The following is a 14,400-nucleotide window of genomic DNA, read 5'->3' on the forward strand; positions in this document are numbered from 1 at the left end:
AGTGGCAAATATAAAACCATAAATCCTTGTTATCACAAAACCTCCTGAAATAACAGGTGGAAGACAGGTAGCTCATGTCATCTGGGCATGACCTCCCCAGCCCACAGTGGGGGAAATGGCAAGAGAGGAGGATAGATGAGCAGAAGGACTGCATCACAGCAGGGCAAAGCCTGCAGTGCTTGGGGATCTCACATTGCAGTTACACATGAGATTTCTCTGCGAGCAAAACTGTTTAATATATGCCTACCTTTCTTCCTACCTGCATTGTTTCAGCCATTGTGCCATTATTCTGCTTGTAGGGCTTTCTCACCTCAACCAGACGATAGAGGCAAAAATAAGCCCCGCAAGCCCACAACTTTTACTTGAAAAGTTTCTTAAATTCACATTGTGACATGGTTTAACAAACAGTTGCACTGGTGTAGGCAAAACGATGCTGAAATATAGCACATGGACAGAAACACAGGCTGGGGGCAAGAGCTTCTTAACCTCAACCAAACAAGCTTTCCTGTTAGGGAGAATGCTCCCCTAACTGCAGCCTGGGGCCATGCTCTGCCAACCAGACAGTGTGGGAAAAGCTTTTGCAACCAATGCCTCTTTTATTCTTTAAAGTGTTGTTGTTCCCAGCCCCTTCTGTTATAACAACAAAAACTGAAGTGCGGACACAGTCAGTAAAACACTCACAAAGAGTTTTTCAAAAAGTTCTGAAAAACTATTATTTTCATGAGTCCTATAAGCAGCTCTTTGCTTCCAGGGACTTGGTAGGAGAGCTCTGAAATGGAGGAAGGGCCTCTGGTGGGAGTACAGAGCTTTCCACCTTACACTGAAATATTTTCAGTTTCTATGTTAGCTACTTGAAGTGATATCAGATGTAAGAGATTCCCTTCCCATTCACCATGATGCAAGCTCATGGGGTAAGGAAGAGCTCTTCCCATGCTGTGATTGCACCAGGGTCTTGGCCAAGGCTTTCCGAAGCTCTGCTGCAGCCTCGTGCAACTCCTTCTCCCATAGGCAATGTGAAGAGTGGTAGAGCCACTGTCTTGCTTACTTTTCCTTATATCTGTGACATGGAAGGAAGAGGGCAGGGAATGAGGTCAGTCAGGCAATGTTCCTGCTAGAATCCCTGCTCTTTCGGCTAGGGCATACTTTGACAGGCAATCTAGTGCCTGCACATCTCCACTGAAAGGGACACATTTTAGGTTTCCCATTTTAACCTGACCTTTGCTGACTTCGGGACATGAAAGAAACCAAACTGCCTTTAACACTATTGAATCCAACAGCTCACTAGTTTTAGAAGTTTACTTTTCTAAACTAATCTTTTCTCAAGCTACAAGATCTTGGGCACACGGACCTTGTCTGCTTTTGCATTTGTAAATTTCTTAATATATAAGGAGCTGATGCTCTGCCACAAACATAACAGATACAATAGTGAAAAATAAAGCTTGTCATCCTGATACAGATAAATTGCAGCCCTGGGCACTGCCTCAATGCAAGCTGCAAAATGTTATCCAGCCACTTGAGTATGAAGTACTTCCCCTCCCGCCTGCTAATATATCTCAGCAGCTTCCTGAGAATAAGATTATAAACTGTATATATTGAGTAATCACACGCGTGTGCTGTTCCAGGATAGCCCTAATCCTTCCTGAAGATACTTGGAGTATTTTTCCTCCTCATTTCTCTCCTTTTATTATGCTTACTGACAAGCTTGCAGCAGTTCTTGAGTGACGTGATTAAGTAAAAATCAGATGCCTGAAAAATTTAGAGACTGCAAAAAAAGAGCTAATCAGAACTGTTCAGTCCTCACATAGTATTACTCTAAGAAGGATTATTTAGGTGCCTTATTGTGCTTTTGTATATCTTTCTCATTTTAGTCTGTTTTGTAAAGTTTAATAACAATTTCCTAGATTTGAATAGCCTATCTGGGACTAAGAATAGCATTTCTGTAGTATTTTGCCCTTAAGCTGTGATACAATCTCAGACTTAAGATGAGGTTAGAATAGCTTTTAAGACTGGAGAGCCTTCCAGACTATTCACACTGGATGCAGAAGGGGCTCCAAACTGCAGTGTTGACAGTTCCAATATATGGAAAACACTTATGGGAAAAGCCCACGCAGGCAGTATCTGCTGGGCAGTTTGAACAATTATTCTGCCATAGACCATAAAGTTGCATCATAGATATATTGCAGCATGTAATAAAAAAAAATAAAAATGCAGTAGAGAGAAAACTGGTAACTGTGATTCAGTTTTAGTATTACTGCTGACACGGGAGAAAATGGGTTGTGATTCTGGGTGTTTAGGATGGTTAAAGCAGTCTAAGAAGATAAATCAAAGAGGACTTGAGGGACTGTGAGTGCAATGGATCAAAACAAAGAAATTCCCTTCTTTCCCCATCTCCGTCTCTACCCTCTTTGAGCCTGTTGTAAGTTGCCCCTAGCAATTATTTTTTAAAAAGGATAGTCATGCTCAGTAGGACAGTCTTTTTCTAAACTAATGCCAGTGCATTGGTAATAGCAGCAAGGAAACAGACAAAACACTGAAAAATCTGTTCTTTGTTTTCTGCAGGAAGAAATTAAGATCTGATGGTAGGGATTTTTTTTAAGCAACAACAACTAAATTTTTTCAAAGCCATGTATATTCCAGCTCTGTGTATAGTTGTATTCTGTGATAGATTAAATCATCTGCACTGGAAGCAAGGGGAATTGGATTATATTCTTTAAGGATTTTGTCGTGTATGGTTTGAAATAGATGAATAAAAGCCACTTCTTCATTGTAATAAAGGCACCAGAAGTGTAACTGTGGGATGATGACTAGGTGTGACTCAGTTCTGAGCTGTCACAGTGCTGCAAATCACTTACATGCATGATGAATTTAAAGCAACTATTGCTCTTCACCCAAGGCCTGCAAACTCTGTTCACCTACAGACACTGCTGTAAAGAACTATGATGACCTGCAGCCTAGAAAGAGGCAAAGATCTGCCTTGGCTTGCAGGAAGATGGATGAGCTCGTGGTCGGGTGCATGCTGGGGTTCCCAGCAGATGCGGCTGAATGGGCTCTAAAGCTGCTACCGCTTTCCCAGCAGGAGAAACTATTACTGCTTTCAAGAGTTTTGAAGCAGATTTTTATAGGAATTTGAGCTTTACCCTTTCCTCTAGAGGAAGTAAGCATCTTTAACATTTTCTAAGAAAAAAAGAGGGAATGAGCAATCAGATATCTGAGATTTCCCTGCAGCTCCCTTCTGCAGTGCCATGCTGTGTTGAGGTGATATGGGAGGGAAGGGCACTCAGAGCCAATTTGCAGTGTTCAAGATGCACTGTTGTGATACACCCCTATAGGGTTCATTCTTTAACAAGATATGTTGTAGTAGATGTATTATGTACCTGCTCTGACACGTTCCTACGGAAAATATTCTAGTCACCAGCAACTGACCCCATTGGAATTAAAAGACTTATTTATTAGGAAATCAGATGAAAGGTAGCTTTATGCAAGCTAGCTAGAGTTGTGAAAGGAAGCCACATTCTAGATGAAAGGGAACACTTAGTCCAAAGTGAAATATGTACTATGTTTGGTCACATCCCTGGCATGACGGAGGACGGCTCCTACCCACAAATGATGATATTGTCTTCAGATAATTGCTCACTTATCAGATAAATCACTGAATTTCTCATTAGAAAATGGGTATATTCTTCTTGAGGACGCTGTGGTGCCAGTCCACGACGTGTGGGTGGGGACAGAGCCCTGTCACGACGCCAGCAAACCCGGTCAGCTCTGCTGGGACACCGGGCTTAGTGCTTCCCAACGGTTTTCTTTTGTTTGCTTTCACAGTCATTTCAGGCAGCACTGAAAATGTCCAGTAATCCCAGTGTCTCTTGCGCATTCCTGCTGTGACAGTGGGAGCAGTGGGTTTTGGTGCTGCCAGCTCTCCCTCTGCACCACATGAGGAGAAACCACGATCTTGTTGGAAACTCCTCAAGTTTGTTTGGATAAATGTTTGTGCCTCCATGTCTCGCATTCGTGTGTGTGCACAGGTCAAAATGGGAGGTCTGATGCTCTTACAGAGTCCTGCAGCTGTGTCTGAAAAGTACAAACGCACACTTCTGGATATTTGGGAAAGCTCTACTGTTGAAACTCATAGATGTGCAAGCACAATGGACACCTCTAACACACTGCGGTCCCAAGTGGTGTCACTCAATCTGCATGATCAGAACTTCAGGAAGTGCCCCACAAGGATGAGAACTGGGACCTCAGGGTCATTTTTATTATCTGCCAGCAAACAAAACACTTCTACACTCAGAGAGAAGGCTGCAAGTGTATTTCTTGCAAGTGTTGTGTATGGCTCATTTCCAAAACAAAATTAAAGATCAGACAAGAACTCCATACATTGAAACTTCCCCTGAAGTGGATGCAGGAATATGTAACAGAGAGTGGCTGAGGAGATGGCCTATAAGGGAAGCAGTCTGCTGAGCACAGCCAGGCACTCGATACTAATGTTTCACCCACGTGCCCAAAGAAGTATTCCAGTGAAAAGGTACAGAAATATATATATAAGGATCAGAATCACCCAGCACTTAATGGAAAAATGATTTTATAAAGACCTGGTAGGTCAGGCTGGTACTGCATTTGTGTCTCTAAAATGCCCTCACTCAGAAGGTCTCTATGGCTCAGGTTGGCTTTTATCTCTTTAGAAAGGAGTAATACTTTCACAGAAGAATGTTTTTGCAAGAAATAGCAAGTAGTCCTAATGAATGAATAAATTCCTGGATTTTGCTTTGGTTTTAGATAATTCAAAAGCACACAGGTAAAATTAATCCACTCACTGACTAACTGTCAATACATCCAGTTGCAGTTGGGGTGATCAGTAATTTCATTTTTAAATAAATAACTAAATAAATGTAGATTGCTGGTTTCTTATTTTGTCATGACTCCTCAAGAAAGAATTGGAGAACTACTGTTGATAGTTGGCTATTTCTCCAGAGAGATTTCAACACATCTTAACACATTCTTCACGCCAAGTATATATGAGACTCACTGTAGTAAGCATCTTACCAGATTCGTTCTCATGGGAGGCTTTACAGTTATTGTTATGACCTTTTACTCTAAGCACTGATTGGGAGTCTAGAACAATTTATTACATGGTGAAGCTCACATGCAGTAATTTGATCACAGAGAAAACATAATGAAGAACTTACTTGTATTAGACTAGTGTCACTGATTAAAATGGAATTAGTCCTGATTTACACCAGCCTGAACTGAATTAAGTCAATAATGCTCATCTCCATTCAAGGAAATACTGTGAAAACATGACTAATCAGTACAACTAATGGAGGGAAGGTAATTTCTGTCTTATTGGTTCAGACTTTGTCTATCATGAATGGTATGGTAATTTGTCTTTGTGCTGCAAATGAGCTGTCAGCCTTTGTAGCCCCTGCAGTAACTTTCAGCGCTGATTATATTCAAGATCAGCTGTTCATTTTGACATTTAGCACTTAGCATTTGTGTGAGAAGTGCCATAAACTATCTGTATCTAATACCTTTAATGATCATAAAGGAACTGGTAATTTAAGTCTTGCTTTTTAAATAAAATTTTTATCCTACCAGAAGGTTTTAGAGATGACTGTAACTGGAGCACATTATCTCAGTTTGAATGGCCAGTTAAGAGAGGGTTTCTCATTTAAGCTACAGAAGAAGTCTTTTAATTGACAAATATTGTAAATCTTTGGATATCTGCTTTATGCCCTTAAGGGACGTCTTACTACAAGTATCCAAGTCTGTAAGGATGCTGTCCACATAAATTTAAAAAAAAACAGCTTTGCAACCCTTAAATCAAAAGAAGAAGTTTTCATACTTTTCGGAAAAGCAGCTAAAACCTCTTCAGGCATAATTTATGTTGTTGACAGCCATTGCATATATAACACCAGGAAGTCTGGTTTTAATTCATGTAATATTCCTGGGGAGGTGGGTGGCTTAGTTAATAAACTTGATCTTTCACCTTCGGAATCAGATTGAGTTCCCTTGTTGAAACATGCCTGTCTTTAAATTGGATGCTTGTTTACTTATGGAGGTTACCTGCTGACCTGTGAGGATCAGAAATTGATGTCTAACACATATCACCAAGTCCACAGGCAGACATGCAGTGAGAGGAGCACAGAAGTGGTCCTTTGCATTGGACAGAATGCCAGAGGGGCATCCAGTGTTGTGGTAAAGAGACATTTGCTGCTACTTGGTGATACATATCCTGTATGCTTCCATGGTCTGCTCAGGCACTGCCATCACCACCTGCTCCAAAGGGAGCAGTGAGGCTGGGTGTCAGGGGGATGGCTGCTCCTCCACAGGTTGTTCAGAGCCATCAGAGGCACCACTGAAGACACTCACAGATAAAACAATTCATCATTTATGGACTGTGACCCTTGTAACACAAAGGCCATCAAAAGCAGGTATTTTTTTCAAGTGACTGACTTCCATATGCTTATCCAAGCTCCTGTCTCCACCCAAGTTCCAATCATAAACAGGAAACAAGGCTCTTCAGTAAGAGAGAATATTCCGCATTGGTGCCCACACACACCCGGCCTCTTCCCAGCTTTCATATCCCTGAGGCATTTAGCAATTAAAAGGTTCCTTCATGCCTTAGATTCCTTGACTTTCTCTTGTATATCCATCACAAAATATGCAGAAAACAGTCCCTAAAATAAAGGACAGCATCAAATTTTGACTCCTATTAACTCAGAGGACTGGAGCACCTCTCCAATGAAGACAGGCTGAGAGAGTTTGGTTTGTTCAGCCTGGAGGAGAGAAGGTTCCAGGGAGACCTTATAGCACCTTCCTGCACAAAAAGGTGGCCTATAAGAAAACTGGAGAGGGACTTATCTCAAGGGCATGTAGTGACAGGACAAGGAGGAATGCCTTAAGCTGAAGGAGGATAAGTTTAGATTAGATATTGCGAAGAAATTCTTTACTGTGAGGGTGGTGAGGCACTGGAACAGGTTGCCCAGAGAGGTTGTGGACTTCCCATCCCTGGAGGTGTTCAAGACCAGGATGGATGGGACTCTGAGTAAACTGGTCTAGTGGAAGGTTCCATGCCTGTGGAAGGTTCCCTGCCTATGGCACATGCTTTGGAGCTAGATGATCTTTAAGGTCCCTTCTGATGCAAACCATTCCATGATTCTAAGACAAGGGGACCAACTTCTACCCCTGCCCTACCTGGCCATGCTACAAGGCACTGTGTCATTTTGTCAGGGGCTGAGAAAGGCATAGAGCTCCCCAAGCAGCAAAATTATTTTAGTTTATAAGCCTCAGAAAGTATTACAATAATTATGACTTGAAATGAAGAGTATTCTGGATCACTAGGCTAATATCTGAAAGTGTTAGACAGGGATCTAGCCTACCAACAAGACAGTCTGCTCACTGACTTTCCGTGCTCTGCCCGATACAGCAAGAAGAGCCTGTCTGTCTGCTTTAGATTTTGAAACCCTAGACCTAACCCTAACCTTAACCTGGAATGTGCCTGGGTAGCAGTTCAAATAGGAAGAGATCCTCTGCTCGATGTGCTACATTCCCTCTTACATCCCATCTCCCTGACGGCCACTTCAGGATGCTGCAGTAATGATGTCCCAAAATTCCTTTGGCTCTGGACTCCTAAACACCTTTAACCTCAAATGTACTTAGGGGACCAGCCACTTCTGTAAATCGTGAGTGCGAGTGCCCCACTAAAAGCAGCTCTCTCACTGCCTTTCTGGGCTCTGCAGGTTGTGACAAGAATAACCTGTCTGGCTGCTTTTGCTTCTCTGACTTAGCTGATTTCAGGAAAGGGATGGCCCCATGGGCTACATATCACTTTAGGGGTAAATTTCTCATGGCAGACATTTATGCATTTAAAGACATTTTTACTGAGACATACTCTAAAGTCTAGGCAGTAAACCGTGGGGGCTGAAGGCTTTGTGTCCTGCTATATAATTGCATTTCACAATACATTTCAGGTTAGAGGTAGAGAAAATGAGGGAGCCAAACAAGTTATGTTAGCTGTATCCTGCACAGACCAGAAAGATAGGGAGAAGATTCATACTAAAGGGAATCAGGTCTTCTAATGTAGCTCATGGTGCCCTGGGAGGTTATGATGTTAAGGGTTGGATTACAGTTAGGATATGAGGATTTAAATCATCTAGACAGTGTTTTTATGCAGAGCACAAAGAGCAAGAGAGGCTCAGGGCTGGGGCTGTCTTGGAGTATATTTACTGCTATCAGGGTGATGGGAGGCTACCTAAAGCAGGTAGAGAGCTTCTCCTTGCTGCATCCTGTAGCTCTTAAAAAGGCAGGAAAGGACAGAAGTTAGATACACTCAGGTAAGGCAGGGCATGGTCCTATCTATATAACTGCCTTGGATGTTGGGTGCAGATCCCTACACATTTAGAGATATTTTTCTTAAGTTGCTTTGTAGCAACAAGATTTTGGGAAAGAAGAGTTCTGCTCTGGAGGGTTGAAGTCATTACATTATTGTGCACAACCCAGTGCCTTTTATATTCCAAGAAAAGGTTCCCTCAAGAATAAGGGAAAATGCTAAGTTAGTGTCCGGTTTAAGGTTTGAGTTGGAGAAGCAAAAAAACCTGTTCTTGATGCCTTCTGCAGAGCTAGGAGGGTTTTATGGAGAGGAGTTGTATTTGAGAGTCAAGATCTTTTATCATGACTTCAGGTAGGTATGGCCTTTTGGTAATTTCTGAGCTTATGGGTGGGATTGCCTTCTTTGTGGGGTGGTGTAGTGGCCAGGCAGAGATTGAAAACATGGTGATGAACTGAAGGTTGTCTCTCTGTCCCTCATATCTCTATATACATGAAGATTCCTTGTACATTCCAATCTGGGACTTGTGGCTGGGAGCAGGGAGGAAGACCTAGAAACAACCAAACAGGTTTTTCTTGCTGTGCGAAACCTCAGAAGGATGAGGGGAGAAGAGGTATTTGGCAGCCTTGAGCCCTTCTGTGATGATTTCAGGGAAGGTCCTGCTCCCAGTCCACCTGCTTTTGGGGTCCAGGTTGTGATGGGCTATCTTGCATGCTACAGGCAGTAAAGGTGGAGAAGCTTATTTTCAGTCTGAAATAACTCCTGCTAAAGTGCATTTCATGCTGGGTTTCGGTGGGGATTTGGGGTAAAGCTGAAGGGAGCTGTGTGGTTTCACAGAACTAGATGCAAGTAGAAAGTGTATTATTCTTCGGTACTGCACAACACAGAAAATTTTGATGGGAACAAGAGCTCTGGTCCTTGTATTGTTATTTACTGTAAGGGTTAGACAGCTTTTTAGTTATCCAGATCCTCTCCCCATCTTTCTAGAATGAAGAAGGCACAGCAGTACCAGACATTATTCCTGCTGTAGTGTTTTAAAATGAAACCATAACACGCACACCACCACCACCCCCGACCTTGGTTTAAGGCATTTTATTATGGAATTCATGAGATGCTGTCAAGGTGAGTTGGCTCCAGGAAGTCAAACTGTACCTGAAGTCAGAAACTAGTTCCTGGACTCACATTTACCACTCATCTCCATGATGCCGCTCCACCTGCAGGATGCAATAAAAATAACCCACCTGGCAATTTTGCCTCTGTAACCCTAACCATAGCCTGAAGTGCACCCACATAGGAGTTCGGAAACTATGAGTTAGTATAAGCCTTTCAACTTTACTGTTAGCTGCTTCCCCTTAGTGTCTGCAGGATGCATATTAATACTTTTAGCTACATTAATACCTGGACCAGTAAAGGTTTCCTCATCCTGATAGGTCATCAGATAATCAAATGCACCTTTCCCTCTAGCCAACTAACTACTCATCACAGCTCTGTAAGAGTATGTTTTGAGTCTATTAGTTTCTCTAACCCTAGTTCTAACCTTAAAATAAGATTTTCTCAAAGGGCAAAGTGCTACCTTAAAATGTAACATAAGTCTTCAAATTTTAATTTCACAACTCCTTTCTTAAAATAATCCTTAACCTCCTCGACATAGACCCATATAGTGAAAATATATGACTGCTTTAGGTCAGAACTGTAACTCTAAATCATAATCTTAACATGAACTGTAGAAGAACTGTAGTTCATAGGCTAGGACACCATGCAAGGTAATCCCTCTTCCTTTTCTATTCCTGAAGAAAGTCACAGTAATGATAACATTAGCTCTAATCCTATCCTTGGCCCTATTTACTCAGTTAGTAATTCAGATGTTCAGAGGTAGCATAAGGCCTTCACCCCAAAATTTTGCAGTATTGTAGGTCTTGGAGGACAACACAAAAATATAGTCTTCACATACACTAGGTTGTAGCACCTGGAACCCCCAACATGATATGTAGCCAGATCATTGCTTCTTCTAACTCCCAAGAGAAACCCTGGAAACTCCCCTAACACCCTAATTTTTCAGACATTTCATGATGCTGCAAAATAAACTGGCTGTTTGCTGTAGGTGTTCTAATCATAACCCAACCTTCACTGCCCCTGGAGTTACTGTAAAACTGCACTGACACCAGTCCTGTTCTGTGTAGCTGTGCCCTACGGGGTGCAGCAAGGCTAACTTGTCTGTCTGCCTTAGATTGTTTAATGCTAACCACAGCCTGAACCCTGACCTGAAATGTACTCTGACTCATGTAGTAGATCACCCAACAAGACACATCACTGGGTCTTCAGCATGTACTCTTGTACTCTTTTTACTGCAATATGCCCTAATAACAATGCTGATAAATGCATCAGGTCCTAGAAGGAAAAGTTAAACTCAGCCTATATTCAATGTCTGTATTTCCTGGATCTCTATGACCTACCATGGACCTGTTCCACTTCGCACAGTCCAGCAGATGTTTTCTGGTATTTCATCCTACTACTGACTTGTGCCAGAAGATTAAATTGGGAAGCTCTATTGGGCAGAATGTGTTTGAGAGCTAAACTGGAGAGTTGCAGTGCCTGAATATCTCCCCTTCTTGGTGCCTCCATGTACCTCCTCCACTGTAATTCAGCACTGACAAAAAGGTAAGGAGACAGACATCGCTGCTTTGGCATTTCTGGTACTTCCAGAAGTCAGAAACTCATTATTTATATTACTTTTTTGATTGCCAAGTCCTGTTATGCTGTAGGGAAATTTCTTTGCATCTCTGTTGATTGGCCATGGATTTCATCACAGTAGGGAAGAAAATGGGCCAAGTTCAAGCAAAGGGAATTCCTTATCTCCTGCAGTCTGTCTCTGCTGGGGGGTACAGTTTTCAATAGTCTCTACTGTAGCAGGGAGGATTTCTCCTTATTGATATCATCTGGGTTCAATTAAATCGGCATTCTTCATCTGGAGAATTCAAGTGCAAGCTTCCAGCTACTAATTGGCTTGTGTTACTATGGACATGGCTGGAGAGGTAATCTATAGACATCTGTGACTGTAGTTCCACTGCTGATGCTGAAGTAAGTATTTTCGAAGTCTTATTTGGTATTTAAGAAGATGGGTAGATCGAGATTTGATTTATATTAGTCATGTGTGCTCTCCATGGGTGCTGTGGATATTTTGCACACAGTGTCTGTTATACTGAGGTCAGTATTTTGTGACAAAGCCAAACTTTCCACCACCAGTGACTTAAAATAATATAGAAACCAAAGTGTAAACCAGCTAAAGAGTAGAAATAGCATCTGATGGTGTAGATCTACATAAGGGCTCCAACAGCACTACAGGCCTGGATCCTCACCTGTCTGAAGGCATCCTTTCAGAAGATCATATCATGTCTCACATGTCCCATATCCTATCCCACGTTCTGGGATAGGGAGGGATGTAAAGGGGAGACTCCACCTCGCAGATTGGAGGCACTGTGCTATTGATGTCTAGAAATCATTACAGAGGGGCGTGAGCCTCAGTCATCACATTTCAAATGGGTGCCCTCCCTTCTAGACTTTAAAACTGGCAATGAACTGTCTTTAATTAAATAGGTGTTTAGAGAATTTGACTACTGTGGTTCAGATTGAGTAGTCTCTTAGCTCTTAGGCGTTTGGGCTCCAGTGGCTTCAGAAAGTTAAATGGCCAAAAAGGAGTGCCCATAAAGCTAGACAGTGACTTAGCAGTGCCTCGGGGGGATGGGGTCAAGTAGCAAGGCAGCTAAAAGACTGAGCATTTCTGCAGTTGTGAGTCTTTATGGGCTTTGAAAATGTTGGCCTTCTTCCTTTGCCCTCAGAAATGATCTCACAAATTCATAACAATCCCTGGTTTATAAAGATGGTTCTTCAGCATTTCCCCTTGCCTCTACTTAGCCCAGAACTTTACTCTGGGAATTGAAGAATAGAAGGCTTTGGGGTGACCTAATTGTGGCCTTTGAGTACCTGAAGGGAGCCTACAAGAAAGGTGGAGAGAAACTTTTTACAAGAACAGGACAAGGTGGAATGGCTTCAAACTGAAAGAGAGTAGGTTTAGATTAGATATTAGGAAGAAATTCTTTATTGTGAGGGTGGTGAGACACTGGAACATGTTGCCCAGAGAAGTCAGGGATGCCCCATCCCCGGAAGTGTTCAAGGTCATTAGTAACCTGGTCTAGTGGAAGGGGTCTCTGCCCATGACAGGAGAGTTGGAACCAGATAATCTTTAAGGTCCCTTCCAAACCAAATCATTTTATGATTCTATGATTGAGGGCTTGCTTCATTGATTTGTATTTCTTCTTCCCTTTACCTTTTTTTATTCAAAGACAATTGCACCTATAAAAAAATCTAGCACTTTTTTTTAAACTGGTCTAATAGAAATGTGTTGAACAGTACACGATGAATACATAAGCCATGTCATGGCAAAACTTTCCATAACATCCAATAGAAGTTTAGTTATTGGTACCATGAAGTAAAAAAGTGTCACCTTGTACAAAGTAACAGTTCGAGTGCATACTTTAAGCTGGAAACCGATGCATGGTGTATTGAGTTAGCCAGCACTGAAAAAAAGGACTGCATTTGTGTATGGAAGAATTCCTGAAGACTAAACTGAGGGGTGAAATGGACCTTTGGGTGGAACTTTCTCTCCCATAAGAATCAACGCTCCAAAAGCCTGTACTCAGGACTAACCAAGTCCTAAAGGGCTATGGAGACCATGTCTTTGAGATATGACTTGAAATCACTGATGGCTGCAGACTCAGCTAGACGCTGAGAAGGCTTGTAGGTGCAAAATATATGACTTCCTGATGATGGTAAGTGGTATTTGACATCCCTTAGTTATCTAAGGTGGCTTGTCCATTGAGGCAACTTCTAGGCAACTGCCTAGGGATCTCAAGCACTTATCACACAGAAATATAATTTGATCCAAAGTTCAGCTAAAACTGCATAAAACCTTAATTTGTCCAGCTCAGCATGAGGGCAATTTGATCTATGAAGGCATGTCTGTGGTCGCAGGTAGGACAATACCTGTGACTAGTGCTGATGCTCTGCTTATCTTCATCTGCAGTTCTTCTTCAGATTACCTGCTGACATGGCTGGGCTTGAGAACATAGCTGGAGACATTGGTGTTATAGCTTAAATGCAAGCCTATGTGCATGCATTAATCTGTCTCATTCTTTGATTTTTTGAACCCAAGCTCATGTTCAGTTTGGAGCCTTTAGAAGAGGCCAGAATGTGGTCTGGGCAGTGAAGCTGGACAGTTTGATTGACTTTGCCTGTTAGCCTATGATGAAGTACAGCCCTCTTCGCAGTGCAGATGAGACAGATCCTGTGTGGAACTGTTGTGTAGGTCTGCAGTTATGACTGTCCAGATGATCCTCTAACCTGTATATTCAGTGTGTGGCAAATGGCATCCCTGTGTCTGAGACAGCAGCTGTTTGGGGCCTTTGCTAGAAGTACTTCATGTTACCTAAGGGAAGTTTGTGGGATTTGCAGACACAGCATACAGGTGCACTCTTGGATCTAAGATGTTAAATGAGAGATGGCAACACAGTGCTCTTTGGTGTTTTTTTGGACATAACCTGAGCCACCAGCGTTGTGCTGATATTTGAGGAGCATGCAGGAGATGGTGCCGAGTACCTTTGGTGCCCAGGATATAGGGTTGCCCCAAGGTCAGGACTGTTCTGGCCTCTGCTTTGGGATGAGAGCTACTGGTGCTCCTCAGGGAACTGTGTGAGCAGTTGCACTGAGATGCAGATTTTCCAGGGGTGAAGAAGATTTTGGTCCATGACAGTAACTCTGGTGAATGAATTGCACTGTCCTGGGATGAACGTTAAAGTTTCTTGCCAACCTCCCAAAACGGAGTGAGGCCATTTCCATTCCTAATTAGCTCTATAGAAATTGAATTAGCATGAGTTTCCGTGGAGAGCAGGGCTGCCTCCAGAAGCCATTCTGCTAGTGGCCCAGATGCCACCCAACATTTGTAATGTCTTGGTCCTGCCTGGGCTGAAGCCAGATGCCATGTCAGTAAATACATATTTATTGCTTTATACACATATACTTAC

The sequence above is a fragment of the Pseudopipra pipra genome, chromosome 1 (genome assembly GCF_036250125.1).
Source record: "Pseudopipra pipra isolate bDixPip1 chromosome 1, bDixPip1.hap1, whole genome shotgun sequence".
Classification (NCBI taxonomy): Eukaryota; Metazoa; Chordata; class Aves; order Passeriformes; family Pipridae; genus Pseudopipra; species Pseudopipra pipra.